This window comes from Oncorhynchus keta, chromosome 22, assembly GCF_023373465.1.
Source record: "Oncorhynchus keta strain PuntledgeMale-10-30-2019 chromosome 22, Oket_V2, whole genome shotgun sequence".
Classification (NCBI taxonomy): domain Eukaryota; kingdom Metazoa; phylum Chordata; class Actinopteri; order Salmoniformes; family Salmonidae; genus Oncorhynchus; species Oncorhynchus keta.
This window is the reverse complement of record NC_068442.1, coordinates 42,592,719-42,615,142: the sequence shown is the minus strand read 5'-3', so window position 1 is coordinate 42,615,142 and position 22,424 is coordinate 42,592,719. Positions and strand designations below refer to the sequence as shown.

The following is a 22,424-nucleotide window of genomic DNA, read 5'->3' as shown; positions in this document are numbered from 1 at the left end:
TTGCATTTGTCACTATAGTCCTGTAACTGTGAGTGTGTTTGTGCGGTCGGTCGGGGTTGCCCACTGTCTGAGAGAGCAAACCAGACCCGTAGGCTACTCTGTGTGTGTGTGTGTGTGTGTGTGTGTGTGTGTGTGTGTGTCCGCGCGCAGGTGAAACCCTAGTCCCTGTGTCTCCAGCTCTGCGATCAGTGTCTGTCTCCCCCCTGGCCTGTGCATCGACTGTATACTGGCACAGCCAGAGCCCCACAGCGTAGGACTGCACCAGAAGTGTGTCAGTGTCTTTACAGTACTATCCAGTGTGTCAGTGTCTTTACAGTACTGTCCAGTGTGTCAGTGTCTTTACAGTACTATCCAGTGTGTCAGTGTCTATACAGTACTATCCAGTGTGTCAGTGTCTTTACAGGACTATCCAGTGTGTCAGGGTCTCTACAGTACTATCCAGTGTGTCAGGGTCTCTATAGTACTATCCAGTGTGTCAGTGTCTTTACAGTACTATCCAGTGTGTCCGTGTCTTTACAGTACTATCCAGTGTGTCAGTGGCTATACAGTACTATCCAGTGTGTCAGTGTCTTTACAGTACTATCCAGTGTGTCAGTGTCTTTCCAGTACTAACAGTGTGTCAGTGTCTATACAGTACTATCCAGTGTGTCAGTGTATATACAGTACTATCCAGTGTGTCAGTGTCTTTACAGTACTATCCAGTGTGTCAGTGTCTATACAGTACTATCCAGTGTGTCAGTGTCTTTACAGTACTATCCAGTGTGTCAGTGTCTTTACAGTACTATCCAGTGTGTCAGTGTCTTTACAGTACTATCCAGTGTGTCAGTGTCTATACAGTACTATCCAGTGTGTCAGTGTCTTTACAGTACTATCCAGTGTGTCAGTGTCTATACAGTACTATCCAGTGTGTCAGTGTCTTTACAGTACTATCCAGTGTATCAGTGTCTTTACAGTACTATCCAGTGTGTCAGTGTCTTTACAGTACTATCCAGTGTGTCAGTGTCTGTACAGCACTGACAGTGCGTCAGTGTCTTTACAGTACTATCCAGTGTGTCAGTGTCTTTACAGTACTATCCAGTGTGTCAGTGTCTTTACAGTACTATCCAGTGTGTCAGTGTCTTTACAGTACTATCCAGTGTGTCAGTGTCTATACAGTACTATCCAGTGTGTCAGTGTCTTTACAGTACTATCCAGTGTGTCAGTGTCTTTACAGTACTATCCAGTGTGTCAGTGTCTTTACAGTACTATCCAGTGTGTCAGTGTCTTTACAGTACTATCCAGTGTGTCAGTGTCTATACAGTACTATCCAGTGTGTCAGTGTCTTTACAGTACTATCCAGTGTGTCAGTGTCTATACAGTACTATCCAGTGTGTCAGTGTCTTTACAGTACTATCCAGTGTGTCAGTGTCTTTACAGTACTGTCCAGTGTGTCAGTGTCTTTACAGTACTGTCCAGTGTGTCAGTGTCTTTACAGTACTATCCAGTGTGTCAGTGTCTATATAGTACTATCCAGTGTGTCAGTGTCTTTACAGTACTATCCAGTGTGTCAGTGTCTTTACAGTACTGTCCAGTGTGTCAGTGTCTTTACAGTACTATCCAGTGTGTCAGTGTCTTTACAGTACTATCCAGTGTGTCAGTGTCTTTACAGTACTATCCAGTGTGTCAGTGTCTATACAGTACTATCCAGTGTGTCAGTGTCTTTACAGTACTATCCAGTGTGTCAGTGTCTTTACAGTACTGTCCAGTGTGTCAGTGTCTTTACAGTACTGTCCAGTGTGTCAGTGTCTTTACAGTACTATCCAGTGTGTCAGTGTCTTTACAGTACTGTCCAGTGTGTCAGTGTCTATACAGTACTATCCAGTGTGTCAGTGTCTATACAGTACTATCCAGTGTGTCAGTGTCTATACAGTACTATCCAGTGTGTCAGTGTCTATACAGTACTATCCAGTGTGTCAGTGTCTATACAGTACTATCCAGTGTGTCAGTGTCTATACAGTACTATCCAGTGTGTCAGTGTCTATACAGTACTATCCAGTGTGTCAGTGTCTATACAGTACTATCCAGTGTGTCAGTGTCTATACAGTACTATCCAGTGTGTCAGTGTCTATACAGTACTATCCAGTGTGTCAGTGTCTATACAGTACTATCCAGTGTGTCAGTGTCTTTACAGTACTGTCCAGTGTGTCAGTGTCTATACAGTACTATCCAGTGTGTCAGTGTCTATACAGTACTATCCAGTGTGTCAGTGTCTATACAGTACTATCCAGTGTGTCAGTGTCTATACAGTACTATCCAGTGTGTCAGTGTCTATACAGTACTATCCAGTGTGTCAGCATCTTTACTGTACCGACAGTCCACTAAGGTAGCTGTGGGTGTCTGTGTTGAAAGGTGTTATGTGTCAGGCGTCAGGGGAGGTTTTCTGGGGACGTCAGGGGGGGTTTCTGAGGTGTCTGGTGGAATGGGTAAGGAGCAGGGTAATTTGTAGGTGGGAAAGGTAAAGGAGAATTGGACATTTGGTGAAAACATAAGCCTGCCGCAACAACAGCCTCCATCGCTCATAAACCAGAAAAAAACACACTTGACGGACAATTTTCTTGCCCCACCTGAGAATGTTTAACAGTGTCATTAGCGGTGACAGCAATGATGGAATTGACGTTTAACAAGCACCGTTCTTGTGGGGAAGAAGTTGGCTCCTCTCCTATTTATGGGTGTTACTGCTGCCAAAATGGCAGAGGAACATACCCTCTGGGTGATTTAGCTGCTGCTGGCTTGTATCGATCTGACGGGTTGCAGATAAAATTGTTGGGAGTGGGATAAATATTGCCCATCTCCACTTTGGGAGTCGGAAGAAGAAATATGACTCTAGGCCTGCTAGGGTGACAGGATGACAGGGCCTGGTATTGCTGCTACTCATAGACTGAAAGCTGATTCACTGAAATGGGTTGCTTGTGTTCTACTGAAATGGTTACAAGAGGTTTGCCAGAGCACTGAAATAGTTCCAAGATTAGGTAGTTGTTTTAACAAGGCTGAGGTAAAAAACTAACCATGGCGAGTACTTCCAGTGAAGTATAAATATGTAACCAAATGTTTATCTCTAAAATAAAGATTTTTTTTAAAGGCTTTGATCAGTCGGAGAGAGTGCAACGGTCCATTACCGAAGAAACCAACAACGCGAAGAAACGTTAAAAATGAAACCGTTCAGATCATACATGAATGGAACGTGAAACGGGAACAAAAGCGAGGGAAAAAAGTAGAGTGAGTCGCTCAAAAAATAAAACAATTGCCCATCAATTTCCCTCCACTCGCAAGACAAAGTAAACAATTTAGAGAGAACTTGTTTGCATTCTGCTCAGCGTTTGTGGTCTGCTTCAACAGCTTAAAACAAAGGCAATCTGGAGGCCCGAGGAACAAAACATCCCCCCAGCAACCGAACAGAGGCGGCTGAAAGCGAGGGGGTTCAGCGGGGATAAGGGACTGGGTGCTGCTGGGTTTGGGTGGGGGGGTATTTTCACACAGCTCTCCCCCATCTTCCCTCCCGCCCCCATATTCTACCCTGGCGAACTCACACGCCTTTCCCCCCTCGCTAATTAAATATGCAAATTAGGCGTGAGACCCAGAATCTGTGTGTCACATCTGCAATCACTCCCTGTTGAGGACCCTCAGAGCTCCTGTTGAGGACCCTCAGAGCTAGGAGAGCGGGGGATGACAAAAATCCTGCCTGATTAAAACAAAAAGAGAAGAAAAAAACCCACACAGAAACACACACATTAAACAACAAACAGCCGTCACAAACAAAGCCTGTTCACGTTGCCTTCAGCCTCTATACAAGTCCCCTAACAAGCCGCTCTTACTCTTTGTCTCTCGCCGTCTGAGGGGAGGAGGAAAGGAGGACTAAAGCCAGGGGCCGCGTCTGGCATAGGGCTCGCACATCTCCCACCCTCACTACTACGGCTAAGGCCCCCCTACAGCACCATAGATCAACGTCCGGATAAGGGGCCATTCATTATTGTTACAGCATTATGAATATGCACTGTCATGGAATTTATCGGCCCTTATTGGAGGCATTAATAGATTACAGAATTAGTGACACAGCTCCTTCTACGACGGCCAATAACTTCATATGACTAATTAACCGTCCGAGCTGCATGAGGCTGTAATTTCATGGCCGTCATGAGACCGAGAAAAGCCTGAGTCGTATTCATTACTTCACACTGTAGCAGAAGTGTTTGCTACAGGCTGTAACTATGGTGCATACGTTACTTTTCTATACCGTCTTTAATAAGACCTGGCTAGACCAGAAACGCGCTTGTCCACAGGGCCTCTAAACTTTTATGAGCAGAACCTCGTTTCTTAAACGGGCCAATCTTAAACACTATTAAACACACACTCTCTCAGGTCATCCCTGTGTCTGTGGTGGCCTGCCTCCCTCTCCTCTCCTCTCCTCTCCTCTCCTCTCTTTCTTTGCTGCACTTACTTTCTTCAGTCTTTCTCTGTATCTGCCCCCCCCCCACCTTTTTCAAGATTAGTTTATTTCCTTATCTCCAGTTCCAGCTCTTACTTCCTCCATTCCTTCAGTCTCTGTGTACCCTCTCCTTTCCATAGTTATCTCTCTCTCTTTCGCTCTTCAGTCTCCCGCTCTCTTTCTATCCATTCTCTCTCTTTCTATCCAGTCTCTCTCTTTCTATCCCTCTCCCCCTCTTCTTTCTTTCTTTCTTTCTTTCTTTCTTTCTTTCTTTCTTTCTTTCTTTCTTTCTTTCTTTCTTTCTTTCTTTCTTTCTTTCTTTCTTTGACTCCCTCTCTCTGAGCACTTGCTGAGAGGGGAACAGCGCCTGGCCCTCTCCTCCCGCCCAGCATCCTTATGCATCCGCCAAACCTCTGTACCTCTACCCAGTCCCCCTGTCTCCCTCTCCGCCGGTCTCTCTCTCGCCCACCCGCCCGCTTTCCCACCAAGTGCTCGAAGCTGTAATCCAATTGTGTGTTGAAATCCTGCTTTCTAAAGGCCCTTTTACACACTGAGCCCAGGAACACACAGACCAATAAAAGAGGAGGCAGAAACTTCATTCAGAAATACAAACAGCCCTTTCTGTCTGCCATCAATGGAAGGTGAAGCCACAGGGATTGGCTTATTGTTTACACAAGTATCGTCTCCTCTCGTCTTCCTCACAAGCTTTTCGTCAAGCCGAGGGTCAAGCCTGGGCTTTGTTAAACGATTGTGGTGGATTCGCCAAACATCCGAATTTTCGGGGTTATTCCTGTAAAGCTCTACCCCCACCACTATGGCCCAATCCCCCCACTTACTCCAACACCCTACCATCCTATGAATGAAATGGTACCTGAGAGTCACTCAAGAACAATCCCCCCCGGGACACTTGATGTGGCTTTTGACTTCTACCAAATAAACTCAGCAAAAAAAGAAACATCCTCTCACTGTCAACTGCGTTTATTTTCAGCAAACTTAACGTGTAAATATGTGTATGAACATAACAAGATTCTACACCTGAGACATGTGACTAACAGACATGGAATAATGTGTCCCTGAACAAAGGGGTGGGGGGGTCAAAATCAAAAGTATCTGGTGTGGCCACCAGCTGCATTAAGTACTGCAGTGCATCTCCTCCTCATGGACTTCACCAGATTTGCCAGTTCTTGGTGTGGGATGTTACCCCACTTTTCCACCAAAGCACCTGGAAGTTCCCGGACATTTCTGGGGGGAATTGCCCTCGCTCTCACCCTCCGATCCAACAGGTCCCAGACGTGCTCAATGGGATTGAGATCCGGGATCTTTGCTGGCCATGGCAGAACACTGACATTCTTGTCTTGCAGGAAATCACGCACAGAACGAGCAGTATGGCTGGTGGCATTGTCATGCTGGAGGGTCATGTCAGGATGAGCCTGCGGGAAGGGTACCACATGAGGGAGGAGGATGACAACAAGCTCAGTCCGATGATGCTGTGACACACCGCCCCAGACCATGACGGACCCTCCACCTCCAAATCGATCCCGCTCCAGAGTACAGGCCTTGGTGTAACGCTCATTCCTTCGACGATAAACGCGAATCCGACCATCACCCCTGGTGAGACAAACCACGACTCGTCAGTGAAGAGCACCTTTTGCCAGTCTTGTCTGGTCCAGCGACGGTGGGTTTGTGCCTATAGGCAACGTTGCTTCCAGTGATGTCTGGTGAGGACCTGCCTTTACAACAGGCCTACAAGCCCTCAGTCCAGCCTCTCTCAGTCTGAGCACTGATGGAGGGATTGTGCATTCCTAGTGTAACTCGGGTAGTTGTTGTTGCCATCCTGTGCCTGTCCCGCAGTTGTGATGTTCAGATGTACCGATCCTGTTCAGGTGTTGTTACACGTGGTCTGACACTGTGAGGATGGTCAGCTGTCCATCCTGTCTCCCTGTAGCGCTGTCTTAGGCGTGTCACAGTACGGACATTGCAATTTATTGCCCTGTCCACATCTGCAGTCCTCATGCCTCCATGCAGCATGCCTAAGGCACATTCACGCAGATGAGCAGGGACCCTGGGCATCTTTCTTTGGTGTTTTTCAGAGTCAGTAGAAAGGCCTCTTAGTGTCCTAAGTTTTCAAAGCTGTGACCTTAATTGCCTACCATCTGTAAGCTGTTAATGTCTTAACGACTGTTCCACAGGTGCATGTTCATGTTCAAGCATTGGAAACAGTGTTTAAACCCTTTACAATGAAGATCTGTGAGATGGAGATAGTAGTGGAAGTAGCTACAGTAAGTAAAAACAGAGTTGGTCACTATAGAGTTAAAACTGTGAAGACAGAAGATAGGCTACTGCATTTCACAGAGAGGTCCTTTTAGTGCACAGCTGTACAGTACAGATTCTTCAACACAGACAGAAAGACAATATCTAGCCTGCCTGCCTGTAGGACTAGGAGAGAGTACATAGGGGTGCATTTGTTTCGGCCTGCGTTCCCTGTGTCCAGTGTTTGGCTACCTTGACCTGCCTCCAGGCACTCCATATTTAATAAGCCCAGTGTTTACATAGAGCCCCTCTGCTTCTCATCTATAGAGCCTAACGCTCTATGTGTGTGCTCTCCTGGAGTGTGTGGGCTGTTTACGTGTGTGTGTGTGTGTGTGTGTGTGTGTGTGTGTGTGTGTGTGTGTGTGTGTGTGTGTGTGTGTGTGTGTGTGTGTGTGTGTGTGTGTGTGTGTGTGTGTGTGTGTGTGTGTGTGTGTGTGTGTGTGTGTGTGTGTGTGTGTGTTAGTTATGTTTTTGGGCTCAGAAAGAGGGACAAAGAGTATAGAGTTACGGTGGCTTTTTTTACAGATCCTGTCCTGTTGGCCTGAAACCTAAGGGTCCCCGTTCTGTAGGGTAAAAAGTTGTCAAAAAATATATAAAATCAGGAATTTTCAGGAACACCTTCCAGTTATAAAATGTTTTGTGACGTTTGTTGCCCAATGGCGTCACGAGAGAATGTTTGATCTGAAGACCCCCGTCATTACATACTGTACATTAAATACAAATTATGTTTTGGTATGTATTGCTTCTGATTTATGACACAATATCCTGAATTTCAGTAAGTTACTGCACGTTTAAAACCACTGAATAAGAACACCCACACACGCTGGAACCTTATGTCCAACCACTTAGCAAACAAACAGTGTGTGTGTGTGTGTGTGTGTGTGTGTGTGTGTGTGTGTGTGTGTGTGTGTGTGTGTGTGTGTGTGTGTGTGTGTGTGTGTGTGTGTGTGTGCGTACAAGCTCATATGCCAGCACACACACACACAGCAAGAAGGGATTTCACCAGCCTCCTTCACACACTCAATAACACACACAGGCTTGAGAGTGAGATATGATTATCTGTGCGGCTGGATAAGGGAGGCCTGTAATGAGATGCTGTACAGCAGCGCTCTCTACAAGCAGACATGACAGCCTCATCCTCTTCCGGGAGACCCAGGTAATTGAGTGGCACTCAGGCAATGTTAGAACGTTTACGCCGGCAAGAGACACACTGCTGGGTGAGGGCGCACACACACACACACACACACACACACACACACACACACACACACACACACACACACACACACACACACACACACACACACACACACACACACACACACACACACACACACGTCCAAGTGCATACAAATTCCACACACATTCCACACTGCATGCAACACTGCCATAGGGGTCGGGGGTTGCTGGTGTTTTCAGTAAGGTTTGGACATACTTTGAACATAAATATAAACACAACATGTAAAGTGCTGATCCCATGTTTCATGAGCTGAAATAAAAGATCCCAGGAATTTTCCATACACACAAAATCTTCTTTCTTTCAAGTTTTGTTCACAAAATGGTTTACATCCCTGTTAGTGAGCATTTCTCTTTTGCCAAGATAATCCATCCACCTGACAGGTGTGGCATGTCTAGAAGTTGATTTAAATAGCATTATCTTTACACAGGTGCACCTTGTGTTGGGCACAATAAAAGGCCACTCTAAAATGTGCAGTCTTGTTACACAACACAATGCCACAGATGTCTGAAGTTTTGAGGGAGCGTGCAATTGGCATGCTGACAGTAGGAATGTCCACCAGAGCTGTTGCCAGATAATTTTATGTTAATTTCTCTACCATAAGCCACCTCCAACGTCATTTTAGAGAATTTGTCAGTACGTCCAACCGGCCTCACAACCACAGACCACGTGTATGGAGTTGTGTGGGCGAGTGGTTTACTGATATGAACGCTGTGAACAGAGTGCCCCATGGTGGCGGTGGGGTTATGGTATGGGCAGGTATAAGCTACGGCAACGAAGACAATTGCATTTGATCAATGGCAATTTGAATGCACAGAGATACCATGATGAGTTCCTGAGGCCCATTGTCGTGCCATTCATCTGCCACCATCACCTCATGTTTCAGCATGATAATGCACAGCCTCATGTCATAAGGATCTGTACACAATTCCTGGAAGCTGAAAATGTCCCAGTTCTTCCATGGCCTGCGTACTCACCAGACATGTCACCAATTGAGCATGTTTGGGATGCTCTGGATCGACATGTACAACAGAGTTTTCCAGTTCCTGCCAATATCCAGCAACTTCGCACAGCCATCGAAGAGGAGTGGGACAACATTCCACAGGCCACAATCAACAGCCTGATCAACTCAATGCGAACGAGATGTGTCGCGCTGCATGAGGCAAATGGTCACACCAGATACTGACTGGTTTTCTGATCCACACCCCTCCCTTTATTTTAAGGTATCTGTGACCAACAGACGTATATCTGTATTCCCAGTCGTGTGAAATTCATAGATTAGAATGAATTTATTTAAATTGACTGATTTCCTTATATGAACTGTTACTCAATAAAGTGTTAGAAATTGTTGCATGTTGTGTTTATATTTTTGTTTAGTATAGATGACAACCATGGACATTCCCTGTCTACTTTATTTGTCTATTACATTTCGGTAGATGAAAGAAAATGTCTGTAGGTTCAGGTCATTAACTGTGTTTGGGATGTCTCTTCTCTTGTCTGTCACCAGCTCTTCTTTCCAGCATGCACCTCCAGAGCTCTCCATTCATCAAGAATCTAGAACTATTTCAATCTCTACCTACATCTACACCTCAATCTCTACCTTCATCTACACCTCAATCTCTACCTACATCTACACCTCAATCTCTACCTACATCTATACCTCAATCTCTACCTACATCTACACCTCAATCTCTACCTACATCTACACCTCAATCTCTACCTACATCTATACCTCAATCTCTACCTACATCTACACCTCAATCTCTACCTACATCTATACCTCAATCTCTACCTACATCTATACCTCAATCTCTACCTACATCTACACCTCAATCTCTACCTACATCTATACCTCAATCTCTACCTACATCTACACCTCAATCTCTACCTACATCTACACCTCAATCTCTACCTACATCTATACCTCAATCTCTACCTACATCTACACCTCAATCTCTACCTACATCTATACCTCAATCTCTACCTACATCTATACCTCAATCTCTACATACATCTACACCTCAATCTCTACCTACATCTATACCTCAATCTCTACCTTCATCTACACCTCAATCTCTACCTACATCTACACCTCGATCTCTACCTACATCTATACCTCAATCTCTACCTACATCTACACCTCAATCTCTACCTACATCTACACCTCAATCTCTACCTACATCTATACCTCAATCTCTACCTTCATCTACACCTCAATCTCTACCTACATCTATACCTCAATCTCTACCTACATCTACACCTCAATCTCTACCTACATCTATACCTCAATCTCTACCTACATCTATACCTCAATCTCTACCTACATCTACACCTCAATCTCTACCTACATCTACACCTCGATCTCTACCTACATCTATACCTCAATCTCTACCTACATCTACACCTCAATCTCTACCTACATCTATACCTCAATCTCTACCTACATCTACACCTCAATCTCTACCTACATCTATACCTCAATCTCTACCTACATCTATACCTCAATCTCTACCTACATCTATACCTCAATCTCTACCTACATCTATACCTCAATCTCTACATACATCTACACCTCAATCTCTACCTACATCTATACCTCAATCTCTACCTACATCTATACCTCAATCTCTACCTACATCTATACCTCAATCTCTACCTACATCTATACCTCAATCTCTACATACATCTACACCTCAATCTCTACCTACATCTATACCTCAATCTCTACCTACATCTATACCTCAATCTCTACCTACATCTATACCTCAATCTCTACCTACATCTATACCTCAATCTCTACCTACATCTATACCTCAATCTCTACATACATCTACACCTCAATCTCTACCTACATCTACACCTCAATCTCTACCTACATCTACACCTCAATCTCTACCTACATCTACACCTCAATCTCTACCTACATCTATACCTCAATCTCTACCTACATCTATACCTCAATCTCTACCTACATCTACACCTCAATCTCTACCTACATCTATACCTCAATCTCTACCTACATCTATACCTCAATCTCTACCTACATCTACAACTCAATCTCTACCTACATCTATACCTCAATCTCTACCTACATCTATACCTCAATCTCTACCTACATCTATACCTCAATCTCTACCTACATCTATACCTCAATCTCTACCTACATCTACACCTCAATCTCTACATACATCTACACCTCAATCTCTACCTACACCTACATCTCTACCAACATCTATACCTCAATCTCTACCTACATCTATACCTCAATCTCTAACTCTCCTCCACATGAGTGCTTCAGTGTCTTCCCTCCTGGCTAATAAAAGGCAGGGAGGGGCTCACTGAGGGAAGAAGAGAACAATACTGCGAGTTAGACCACTTGCTGAGTTAGACCACCACTTGCCTCCCCCACATTTCCGCTATTTCTAGGAAGAGGGTGGAAAAATAAGGGTATGAGGGGAGGCTGAGGAGGAGAAATTAGTTCTTGGCCTTTTCCCAGCAAGGCAAAAAAATACAGCCCAATCCCATCATTCCCTTGGGGTATTGTGAAACATACAGCCCTGGGCAGCTTTCCAGTTACTCTCTGTCTCCCTCCCTCTCTTTCTCTCTCTCTGTCTCCCTCTCTCCCTCTCTTTCTCTGTCTGTGTCTATCTCTCACTCTCTGTCTCCCTCTCTCCCCCTCTTTGTCTCCCTCTCTCCATCTATTTATGTCTATCCCTCTCCACCTCTCTCTCTCTCTCTGTCTGTCTGTGTCTCTCTCCCTCTCTCTGTTAACCCCTCTGTCTCCCCCTCCCTCTGTCTCTCTCTCTGTCTCCCTCTCTTTGACTATCCCTCTCCACCTCTCTCTCTCTCTCGCTCTCTCTCTGTGTGTCTTGCTCTCCCTCTCTCCCCCTCTCTCCCCCTCCCTCAATCTCTGTCTCCCTCTCTTTGTCTATCCCTCTCCCCCTCTCTCTCTGTCTGTGTCTCTCTCTCTGTCTCCCTCTCACCCTCTCTTTATGTCTATCCCTCTCTCAATTCAATTAAATTCAATTCAAGGGCTTTATTGGCATGGGAAACATGTGTTAACATTGCCAAAGAAAGTGAGGTAGACAACATACAAAGTGAATATATAAAGTGAAAAACAACAAAAATTAACAGTAACCATTACACATCTCTCTCTCTGTCTGTGTGTCTATCTCTCTGTCTCCCTCTCTCCCTCTCTTTGTCTATCCCTCTCTCTCTCTGTCTCCCTCTCTTTGTCTATCCCTCTCTCTCTCTGTCTCCCTCTCTTTGTCTATCCCTCTCTCTCTCTGTCTCCCTCTCTTTGTCTATCCCTCTCTCGCTGTCTGTGTCTCTCTCTCTGTCTCCCTCTCACCCTCTCTTTATGTCTATCCCTCTCCCCCTCTCTCTCTCTCTCCCTCTCTCCCTCTCTTTGTCTATCCCTCTCCCTCTCTTTATGTCTATCCCTCTCCCCCTCTCTCTCTGTCTCCCTCTCACCCTCTCTTTGTCTATCCCTCTCTCCCTCTCTTTGTCTATCCCTCTCCCTCTCTTTATGTCTATCCCTCTCCACCTCTCTCTCTGTCTGTGTGTCTCTCCCTCTCTCTGTCTCGCCCTCTCTCTCCCACTCCCTCTCTCTCTCTCTGTCTCCCTCCCTTTGTCTATCCCTCTCTCCCTCTCTCTCTCTCTCTCTCTGTCTGTGTCTCTCTCTCTGTCTCCCTCTCACCCTCTCTTTAAGTATATCCCTCTCTCTCTGTCTGTGTCTCTCTCCCTCTCTCTGTCTCCCCCTCTATCTGTGTGTCTCTCTTTCTCTGTCTCCCTCTCTCTGTCTCTAAATAGTTTGGCTGTGAGAGAGAAGTGGAGGCTGTCAGGGATGTAATGTGCTCCGTGACCTCCTGTAGCCCTAATGGGCAGAAATAGAAAGATCCAGGGAGGGTCAACTGTGCATGCGAGCCAAGTATGTGTGTGTGTGTGTGTGTGTGTGTGTGTGTGTGTGTGTGTGTGTGTGTGTGTGTGTGTGTGTGTGTGTGTGTGTGTGTGTGTGTGTGTGTGTGTGTGTGTGTGTGTGTGTGTGTGTGTGTGTGTGTGTGTGTGTGTGTGTGTGTGTGTGTGTGTGTGTGTGTGTGTGTGTGTGTGTGTGTGTGTTTTACATGCAAGGACTGGTGGGTGAGAGGGAAAGAAAATGACATCACAAGGATAATAAGGACTCCTGCATTGGATAAATATTTTTTCCTCAGCGTTAATATATTAGTTGGAGAAAGAGAGAGAGATTTAAATCAGATACAAACACAACATACTTGTAAAACAGAGTTTTCTGTTCCACCCCCCCTTCACAAGTTATCCGGTGAGCACAGTGATGGAAAAAGCATTCTGCAGCACCTCCTCCCTCCAAAAAACTGATGTCTGACTCTACATTTCACCATGGTAACAACTAACAACGTGGAGCTCAGGAAAGGAACAGTCCTGTAAAAGCAGCCCGGTTTCTAACAAAAAATATTAATGCAACATGCAACAATTTCTATTTTTTTTTACTGAGTTACAGTTCTTATAAGGACATCAGCCAATTGAAATAAATTAATTAGGCCCTAATCTATGGATTTCACATGACTGGGAATACAGATATGCATCTGTTGGTCACAGATACCTTAAAATAAAGGCAGGGGCTTGTATGAGAAAACCAGTCAGTATCTGGTGTGACCATTTGCCTCATGCAGTGAGACACATCTTCACATAGAGTTGATCAGGCTGTTGATTGTGACCTGTGGAATGTCGTCCCTCTCCTGTGTAAAGTTGCTGGGAACTGGAACACGCTGTCGTACACATCTATCCAGAGCATCCCAAACAGTCTCAAAGGGTGACATGTCTGGTCAGTATGCAGGTTATGGATGTTTCGTTTCCAGGAGTTGTGTACAGATCCTTGTGGCATGAGGTGATGGTGGCTTATGAATGGCACAACAATGGGCATCAGGATTTCGTCACAGTATCTCTGTACATTCAAATTGCAATAAATAAAATGCAATTGTGTTCGTTGTCCGTAGCTTATGCCTGCCCCATAGCATAACCCCACCGCCACCATGGGGCACTCTGTTCACAACGTTGACATCAGCAAACAGTCTGCCCACACAACACCATGTCTGTCATCTGCAGGTACAGTTGAAACCGGATTCATCCAGGAAGAGCCCACTTCTCCAGCGTGCCAGTGGCCATCAAAGGTGAGCATTTGCCCACTGAAGTAGGGTACGATGCCAAACAGCAGTCAGGTCAAGACCCTGGTGAGGACGATGAGCACGCAGATGAGCTTCCCTGAGACGGTTTTTGACAGTTTGTGCAGAAATTCTTCGATTGTGCAAACCCACAGTTCCATCAGCTGTCCGGGTGGCTGGTCTCAGACGATCCCGCAGGTGAAGAAGCCAGATGTGGAAGTCCTGGGCTGGAGTGGTTACACATGGTCTGTGGGTTGTGAGGCCGGTTGGAAGTACTGCCAAATTCTCTAAAATGACGTTGTAGGCGGCTTATGGTAGAGAAATTAACATTAAATTATCTGGCAACAGCTCTGATGGACATTCCTGTAGTCTGCATACCAATTGTATGCTCCCTCAAAATTGAGACATCTGTGGCATTGTGTTGTGTGACAAAACTACACATTTTAGAGTGGCCCTTTATTGTCCCCAAGCACAAGGTGCACCTGTGTAATGATCATACTATTTAATCAGCTTATTGATATGCCACACCTGTCAGGCGGATGATTATCTTGGCAAAATATAAATTCTCACTAACAGGGATGTAAACAAATGTAAGTGCAAAATGAGAGAAAAATAAGCTCTATGTGCGTCTGGAACATTTCTGTGATCTTTTATTTCAGCTCATCAAACATAAAACACATTTTTGTTCAGTGTAGATGACAGCCATGGACATAATAAACATAATTGGGACCCATAAGCCTCTGGTCAAAAGTAGAACGTTACATAGAGAAGAGCTTTGGGAAGCAACTCTTCCTGAGAGGAACGTCTAAAATACGACAACACCTTAACTAGAGAAGACCATAGAGAATTATGGGGATGGCCGGCCCTCGGTGACACAGGGGAAGAATGCCGAGAGAGTTTGTCTGAATTCACTGTCGTCCTAGAGCCTAGCTGACAGGCTCCAGCTACAATACTAAGGTACAGTGTGTGTGTGTGTGGTCGGTGCCTGTCAATGGCGTCATCACACCTGTCTCCATTCCCCCTCCGCCATTTTACAAGCATGAGGACTGATGGGCTGACTGATAGGCCGTCAAGACCAGGAAGTGTCAGTCACCGCCTGTCTGATCACCTACCGAGGAGCACATGGAAAACATGGGGAACATGCGATAGTAGTGGATCTCTCTCTCTCTCGCGCTACGAGTTCCTTTTTCACTCTCGCCTCTCGCTCCGAATTTCTGAAATCCGCATAAAGGGAAGCCTGAGCTTGCTTATCTTCTCTGATATCTCGCCACTCTTCCACTCTCTGATTGAGTGAAAATAGAAGTCTCGATGCTCTTGGCAGTGCGACAATGAATCTCCCCCAAAAAGACGTGATTTGCTGTTGGCAGCCAACTTTCGCTCGCAGCCTCCTCCTCTCCTCTCTCTGTTTCGCTCTCAGCCTCCTCCTCTCCTCTCTCTGTTTGGCTCTCAGCCTCCTCCTCCACCTCCCCCCTCTCTGTTTCGCTCTCAGCCTCCTCCTCTCCTGTCTCTGTTTCGCTCTCAGCCTCCTCCTCCACCTCTCCTCTCTCTGTTTGGCTCTCAGCCTCCTCCTCCACCTCCCCCCTCTCTGTTTCGCTCTCAGCCTCCTCCTCCACCTCTCCTCTCTCTGTTTGGCTCTCAGCCTTCTCCTCCACCTCTCCTCTCTCTGTTTGGCTCTCAGCCTCCTCCTCCACCTCTCCTCTCTCTGTTTGGCTCTCAGCCTCCTCCTCCACCTCTCCTCTCTCTGTTTGGCTCTCAGCCTCCTCCTCCACCTCCCCCCTCTCTGTTTCGCTCTCAGCCTCCTCCTCTCCTGTCTCTGTTTCGCTCTCAGCCTCCTCTACCTCTCCTCTCTCTGTTTGGCTCTCAGCCTCCTCCTCTACCTCTCCTCTCTCTGTTTGGCTCTCAGCCTCCTCCTCTACCTCTCCTCTCTCTGTTTGGCTCTCAGCCTCCTCCTCCACCTCTCCTCTCTCTGTTTGGCTCTCAGCCTCCTCCTCCACCTCTCCTCTCTCTGTTTGGCTCTCAGCCTCCTCCTCCACCTCCCCCCTCTCTGTTTCGCTCTCAGCCTCCTCCTCTCCTGTCTCTGTTTCGCTCTCAGCCTCCTCTACCTCTCCTCTCTCTGTTTGGATCTCAGCCTCCTCCTCTACCTCTCCTCTCTCTGTTTGGCTCTCAGCCTCCTCCTCTACCTCTCTTCTCTCTGTTTGGCTCTCAGCCTCCTCCTTTACCTCCCCTCTCTCTGTTTGGCTCTCAGCCTCCTCCTCTACCTCTCCTCTCTCTGTTTGGCTCCCAGCCTCCTCCTCTACCTCTCCTCTCTCTGTTTGGCTCTCAGCCTCCTCCTCTACCTCCCCTCTCTCTGTTTGGCTCTCAGCCTCCTCCTCCACCTCTCCTCTCTCTGTTTGGCTCTCAGCCTCCTTTACCTCCCCTCTCTCTGTTTGGCTCTCAGCCTCCTCCTCCACCTCTCCTCTCTCTGTTTGGCTCTCAGCCTCCTCCTCTACCTCTCCTCTCTCTGTTTGGCTCTCAGCCTCCTCCTCCACCTCTCCTCTCTCTGTTTGGCTCTCAGCCTCCTTTACCTCCCCTCTCTCTGTTTGGCTCTCAGCCTCCTCCTCCACCTCTCCTCTCTCTGTTTGGCTCTCAGCCTCCTCCTCTACCTCTCTTCTCTCTGTTTGGCTCTCAGCCTCCTCCTCTACCTCTCCTTTCTCTGTTTGGCTCTCAGCCTCCTTTACCTCCCCTCTCTCTGTTTGGCTCTCAGCCTCCTCCTCCACCTCTCCTCTCTCTGTTTGGCTCTCAGCCTCCTCCTCTACCTCTCTTCTCTCTGTTTGGCTCTCAGCCTCCTCCTCTACCTCTCCTTTCTCTGTTTGGCTCTCAGCCTCCTTTACCTCCCCTCTCTCTGTTTGGCTCTCAGCCTCCTCCTCCACCTCTCCTCTCTCTGTTTGGCTCTCAGCCTTCTCCTCTACCTCTCTTCTCTCTGTTTGGCTCTCAGCCTCCTCCTCTACCTCTCCTCTCTCTGTTTGGCTCTCAGCCTCCTCCTTTACGTCTCCTTTCTCTGTTTGGCTCTCAGCCTCCTTTACCTCCCCTCTCTCTGTTTGGCTCTCAGCCTCCTCCTCCACCTCTCCTCTCTCTGTTTGGCTCTCAGCCTCCTCCTCTACCTCTCTTCTCTCTGTTTGGCTCTCAGCCTCCTCCTCTACCTCTCCTTTCTCTGTTTGGCTCTCAGCCTCCTTTACCTCCCCTCTCTCTGTTTGGCTCTCAGCCTCCTCCTCCACCTCTCCTCTCTCTGTTTGGCTCTCAGCCTCCTCCTCTACCTCTCTTCTCTCTGTTTGGCTCTCAGCCTCCTCCTCTACCTCTCCTTTCTCTGTTTGGCTCTCAGCCTCCTTTACCTCCCCTCTCTCTGTTTGGCTCTCAGCCTCCTCCTCCACCTCTCCTCTCTCTGTTTGGCTCTCAGCCTTCTCCTCCACCTCTCCTCTCTCTGTTTGGCTCTCAGCCTCCTCCTCCACCTCTCCTCTCTCTGTATGGCTCTCAGCCTCCTCCTCTACCTCTCATTTCTCTGTTTGGCTCTCAGCCTCCTCCTTTACCTCCCCTCTCTCTGTTTGGCTCTCAGCCTCCTCCTCCACCTCTCCTCTCTCTGTTTGGCTCTCAGCCTCCTCCTCTACCTCTCTTCTCTCTGTTTGGCTCTCAGCCTCCTCCTCTACCTCTCCTTTCTCTGTTTGGCTCTCAGCCTCCTCCTCTACCTCTCCTCTCTCTGTTTGGCTCTCAGCCTCCTCCTCCACCTCTCCTCTCTCTGTTTGGCTCTCAGCCTCCTCCTCTACCTCTCTTCTCTCTGTTTGGCTCTCAGCCTCCTCCTCTACCTCTCTTCTCTCTGTTTGGCTCTCAGCCTCCTCCTCTACCTCTCCTCTCTCTGTTTGGCTCTCAGCCTCCTCCTTTACCTCTCCTTTCTCTGTTTGGCTCTCAGCCTCCTTTACCTCCCCTCTCTCTGTTTGGCTCTCAGCCTCCTCCTCCACCACCTCTCCTCTCTCTGTTTGGCTCTCAGCCTCCTCCTCTACCTCTCTTCTCTCTGTTTGGCTCTCAGCCTCCTCCTCTACCTCTCCTTTCTCTGTTTGGCTCTCAGCCTCCTTTACCTCCCCTCTCTCTGTTTGGCTCTCAGCCTCCTCCTCCACCTCTCCTCTCTCTGTTTGGCTCTCAGCCTCCTCCTCTACCTCTCTTCTCTCTGTTTGGCTCTCAGCCTCCTCCTCTACCTCTCCTTTCTCTGTTTGGCTCTCAGCCTCCTTTACCTCCCCTCTCTCTGTTTGGCTCTCAGCCTCCTCCTCCACCTCTCCTCTCTCTGTTTGGCTCTCAGCCTCCTCCTCCACCTCTCCTCTCTCTGTTTGGCTCTCAGCCTCCTCCTCCACCTCTCCTCTCTCTGTATGGCTCTCAGCCTCCTCCTCTACCTCTCCTCTCTCTGTTTGGCTCTCAGCCTCCTCCTCCACCTCTCCTCTCTCTGTTTGGCTCTCAGCCTCCTCCTCTACCTCTCCTCTCTCTGTTTGGCTCTCAGCCTCCTTTACCTCCCCTCTTTCTGTTTGGCTCTCAGCCTCCTCCTCCACCTCTCCTCTCTCTGTTTGGCTCTCAGCCTTCTCCTCCACCTCTCCTCTCTCTGTATGGCTCTCAGCCTCCTCCTCTACCTCTCATTTCTCTGTTTGGCTCTCAGCCTCCTCCTTTACCTCCCCTCTCACTGTTTGGCTCTCAGCCTCCTCCTCCACCTCCCCTCTCTCTGTTTCGCTCTCAGCCTCCTCCTCCACCTCTCCTCTCTCTGTTTGGCTGTCAGCCTTCTCCTCCACCTCTCCTCCCTCTGTTTGGCTCTCAGCCTCCTCCTCCACCTCTCCTCTCTCTGTTTGGCTCTCAGCCTTCTCCTCCACCTCTCCTCCCTCTGTTTGGCTCTCAGCCTCCTCCTCCACCTCTCCTCTGTCTGTTTGGCTCTCAGCCTCCTCCTCCACCTCCCCTCTCTCTGTTTCGCTCTCAGCCTCCTCCTCCACCTCTCCTCTCTCTGTTTGGCTCTCAGCCTTCTCCTCCACCTCTCCTCCCTCTGTTTGGCTCTCAGCCTCCTCCTCCACCTCTCCTCTCTCTGTTTGGCTCTCAGCCTTCTCCTCCACCTCTCCTCTCTCTGTATGGCTCTCAGCCTCCTCCTCCACCTCTCCTCTCTCTGTTTGGCTCTCAGCCTTCTCCTCGATCTCTCCTCTCTCTGTTTGGCTCTCAACCTTCTCCTCCACCTCTCCTCCCTCTGTTTGGCTCTCAGCCTCCTCCTCCACCTCTCCTCTCTCTGTTTGGCTCTCAGCCTTCTCCTCCACCTCTCCTCTCTCTGTATGGCTCTCAGCCTCCTCCTCCACCTCTCCTCTCGCTGTTTGGCTCTCAGCCTTCTCCTCCACCTCTCCTCTCTCTGTTTGGCTCTCAGCCTTCTCCTCCAACTCTCCTCCCTCTGTTTGGCTCTCAGCCTCCTTTACCTCCCCTCTCTCTGTTTGGCTCTCAGCCTCCTCCTCCACCTCTCCTCTCTCTGTTTGGCTCTCAGCCTCCTCCTCTACCTCTCTTCTCTCTGTTTGGCTCTCAGCCTCCTCCTCTACCTCTCCTTTCTCTGTTTGGCTCTCAGCCTCCTTTACCTCCCCTCTCTCTGTTTGGCTCTCAGCCTCCTCCTCCACCTCTCCTCTCTCTGTTTGGCTCTCAGCCTTCTCCTCCACCTCTCCTCTCTCTGTTTGGCTCTCAGCCTCCTCCTCCACCTCTCCTCTCTCTGTATGGCTCTCAGCCTCCTCCTCTACCTCTCATTTCTCTGTTTGGCTCTCAGCCTCCTCCTTTACCTCCCCTCTCTCTGTTTGGCTCTCAGCCTCCTCCTCCACCTCTCCTCTCTGTTTGGCTCTCAGCCTCCTCCTCTACCTCTCTTCTCTCTGTTTGGCTCTCAGCCTCCTCCTCTACCTCTCCTTTCTCTGTTTGGCTCTCAGCCTCCTCCTCTACCTCTCCTCTCTCTGTTTGGCTCTCAGCCTCCTCCTCCACCGCTCCTCTCTCTGTTTGGCTCTCAGCCTCCTCCTCTACCTCTCTTCTCTCTGTTTGGCTCTCAGCCTCCTCCTCTACCTCTCTTCTCTCTGTTTGGCTCTCAGCCTCCTCCTCTACCTCTCCTCTCTCTGTTTGGCTCTCAGCCTCCTCCTTTACCTCCCCTTTCTCTGTTTGGCTCTCAGCCTCCTTTACCTCCCTCTCTCTGTTTGGCTCTCAGCCTCCTCCTCCACCACCTCTCCTCTCTCTGTTTGGCTCTCAGCCTCCTCCTCTACCTCTCTTCTCTCTGTTTGGCTCTCAGCCTCCTCCTCTACCTCTCCTTTCTCTGTTTGGCTCTCAGCCTCCTTTACCTCCCCTCTCTCTGTTTGGCTCTCAGCCTCCTCCTCCACCTCTCCTCTCTCTGTTTGGCTCTCAGCCTCCTCCTCTACCTCTCTTCTCTCTGTTTGGCTCTCAGCCTCCTCCTCTACCTCTCCTTTCTCTGTTTGGCTCTCAGCCTCCTTTACCTCCCCTCTCTCTGTTTGGCTCTCAGCCTCCTCCTCCACCTCTCCTCTCTCTGTTTGGCTCTCAGCCTCCTCCTCCACCTCTCCTCTCTCTGTTTGGCTCTCAGCCTCCTCCTCCACCTCTCCTCGCTCTGTATGGCTCTCAGCCTCCTCCTCTACCTCTCCTTTCTCTGTTTGGCTCTCAGCCTCCTCCTCCACCTCTCCTCTCTCTGTTTGGCTCTCAGCCTCCTCCTCTACCTCTCCTCTCTCTGTTTGGCTCTCAGCCTCCTTTACCTCCCCTCTTTCTGTTTGGCTCTCAGCCTCCTCCTCCACCTCTCCTCTCTCTGTTTGGCTCTCAGCCTTCTCCTCCACCTCTCCTCTCTCTGTATGGCTCTCAGCCTCCTCCTCTACCTCTCATTTCTCTGTTTGGCTCTCAGCCTCCTCCTTTACCTCCCCTCTCACTGTTTGGCTCTCAGCCTCCTCCTCCACCTCCCCTCTCTCTGTTTCGCTCTCAGCCTCCTCCTCCACCTCTCCTCTCTCTGTTTGGCTCTCAGCCTTCTCCTCCACCTCTCCTCCCTCTGTTTGGCTCTCAGCCTCCTCCTCCACCTCTCCTCTCTCTGTTTGGCTCTCAGCCTTTTCCTCCACCTATCCTCCCTCTGTTTGGCTCTCAGCCTCCTCCTCCACCTCTCCTCTCTCTGTTTGGCTCTCAGCCTCCTCCTCCACCTCCCCTCTCTCTGTTTCGCTCTCAGCCTCCTCCTCCACCTCTCCTCTCTCTGTTTGGCTCTCAGCCTTCTCCTCCACCTCTCCTCCCTCTGTTTGGCTCTCAGCCTCCTCCTCCACCTCTCCTCTCTCTGTTTGGCTCTCAGCCTTCTCCTCCACCTCTCCTCTCTCTGTATGGCTCTCAGCCTCCTCCTCCACCTCTCCTCTCTCTGTTTGGCTCTCAGCCTTCTCCTCGATCTCTCCTCTCTCTGTTTGGCTCTCAGCCTTCTCCTCCACCTCTCCTCCCTCTGTTTGGCTCTCAGCCTCCTCCTCCACCTCTCCTCTCTCTATTTGGCTCTCAGCCTTCTCCTCCACCTCTCCTCTCTCTGTATGGCTCTCAGCCTCCTCCTCCACCTCTCCTCTCTCTGTTTGGCTCTCAGCCTTCTCCTCCACCTCTCCTCTCTCTGTTTGGCTCTCAGCCTTCTCCTCCAACTCTCCTCCCTCTGTTTGGCTCTCAGCCTTCTCCTCCACCTCTCCTCCCTCTGTTTGGCTCTCAGCCTCCTCCTTTACCTCCCCTCTCTCTGTTTGGCTCTCAGCCTCCTCCTCCACCTCCCCTCTCTCTGTTTGGCTCTCAGCCTCCTCCTCCACCTCTCCTCTCTCTGTTTGGCTCTCAGCCTCCTCCTCTACCTCCCCCTCTACAGTCCCTGGCAAGAGAAGACTATGGGAGTCCTTCTGTGGTCCTTAGTGGACCTTAGTGGTCCTTCTGTGGCTCAGTTGGTAGAGCATGGCGCTTGTAACGCCAGGGTAGTGGGTTCGATTCCCGGGACCACCCATACGTAGAATGTATGCACACATGACTGTAAGTCGCTTTGGATAAAAGCGTCAGCTAAATGGCATATATTATTATTTATATTATTAGAGTAAGGATGGTGTACAGGCTGGAGAACACAGGGCGAGTGGAGCTCTGTACCGCTCCACGGCAAAACCAGACCCCTTTCTCTCTCTGTCCTCAGCCCACTAGGCGTTCGTCCCAGCATACAGTGAGGTTTTCACATACGGCC

At 48.8% G+C, this 22,424-nt stretch overlaps 1 long non-coding RNA gene across 3 annotated transcripts; it reads right to left on the bottom strand.

The window, feature by feature from the left end:
- Positions 1–9,909: 9,909 nt before the first annotated feature.
- On the bottom strand, positions 9,910–11,389 carry LOC127910652 (uncharacterized). Of its 3 annotated transcripts, XR_008075614.1 has the most exons (4): positions 11,272–11,389; positions 10,894–11,157; positions 10,474–10,557; positions 10,269–10,353 (listed from the first exon to the last, which is right to left on the bottom strand). It is a non-coding gene; the product is annotated as an uncharacterized LOC127910652 (long non-coding RNA). The 3 variants fall into 3 exon arrangements; XR_008075613.1 differs by lacking the exons at positions 10,269–10,353; positions 10,474–10,557 and adding an exon at positions 9,910–10,005 and having other exon boundaries at positions 10,918–11,157; XR_008075612.1 differs by lacking the exon at positions 10,269–10,353 and having other exon boundaries at positions 10,420–10,557.
- Positions 11,390–22,424: the final 11,035 nt, after the last annotated feature.